This window comes from Empidonax traillii, unplaced genomic scaffold (assembly GCF_003031625.1).
Source record: "Empidonax traillii isolate 1590-97213 ecotype Southwest subspecies unplaced genomic scaffold, ASM303162v1 scaffold821:size279169, whole genome shotgun sequence".
NCBI classification, from domain to species: Eukaryota; Metazoa; Chordata; class Aves; order Passeriformes; family Tyrannidae; genus Empidonax; species Empidonax traillii.
Genome location: NW_020956014.1, coordinates 277,921 through 279,169, shown reverse-complemented (window position 1 = coordinate 279,169; position 1,249 = coordinate 277,921). Strand labels below are relative to the sequence as shown.

General features: G+C 48.4%; 1 pseudogene; it reads right to left on the bottom strand.

The window, feature by feature from the left end:
* Positions 1-376: 376 nt before the first annotated feature.
* The window catches only part of LOC114066875, a 1,785-nt pseudogene continuing 912 nt past the window's right edge, over positions 377-1,249 (bottom strand).

Sequence of the window (1,249 nt, the reverse complement as noted above, 5' to 3'; positions counted from 1 at the left end):
AATATCATCAAATAAGTTCCCTAAAAGATATATAGGAAATAGCTAAAAAGTTTAAAAAAGGTTTCTTTATATGTAAGAAACTTGAGGTCAGCTAAGACCCAGACTGGGAAAGATAGTCTTGGTCCAGTGCTGACCTAAAGGTGTCCCTTAAGGGCACATGGGGAGACACTGGGAGAGATTTATTTGTTCTATATTTCTACTGAAAAACTATTGCTTACTTAACTTCTAAATAAATATGTGTATCCTACATGAACTATATTTTTATATGCTCTATTACTTAAAAATCTATATATTAATTAAAAATATAGACTTCTCTATGAAAAATGTCAGGTCAGAACCAACAGAGCTGGCAAAATGCTGACCGACTGATGTCCCGTCAGGGAACAAGGAGAGAGAGAGTTTAGGAATATTAGCCATGTCTCTCGCTCGATCCCTGAGCAGCGGGAGCTGCCAAAAAGAATTCCTGGGCCCATCTCAAATGGCCACAATGGCCATGAGAGTGTGAGGGGAAAGGAGGGTGAAAGTCATCTTAGGAATTCCCCTGGCCATGACTGGATGCTGTGCTGGGCAGACTGCTGAGAGGCGAATGTTGATGGCAGAGTGCTGCTGCACAGGGTTTTCTCTTGGTTCTCTCTGTCCCACATCGTCCTTTCTTTTTGCCTGCGGTCTAAGGTGGTTGTCTGCCTGCACCTGTGAGCCCCACAAGCACAGGTGTCGATGGGCAGACCTCTTTCAATGGCCGTAGAGGACAATTCTTTCAATCCGATCTGCCAGTTCATGGTACTCCCTCATGGCCTGGGTGTGGGCGTCGGGATCCTGTTCCAGGCGATAGAAGAGGTTGGGTGGCTGTGCAGTTTTGACATGCGGGGGCAAGATTATCTCCTCAGGAAGTTTCTGGTTGCTCACAACAAAGTGGTCAAGGCATTTCTTGTGCAGGCAGACGCGCAGGTACTGCAGGGTATCCCCCAGCCGCCGCAGGACTTGCCTCCTGCCCCAGCGTGACACGGGTATGGTGTTCAGGAGGTGCATCACAATGGTCTTCATCATGTATTTGGAGAAACCTCTGCCCACTACTGCACGGGCCAAGAGCTGCAGGCATTTGAGGTGCCAGCTGTCCTGTGGAGCCTTCCGGGCAATGTGCTTGAAGAACTTCCTCTCTGCCACGGCGTAGGTCTCCGGCCACATTGTGCTTGGGGTGAAGAGGGCCTCTGTGGGCTGGCTGCTCACATAGATGTGTGAATTGCCTTCT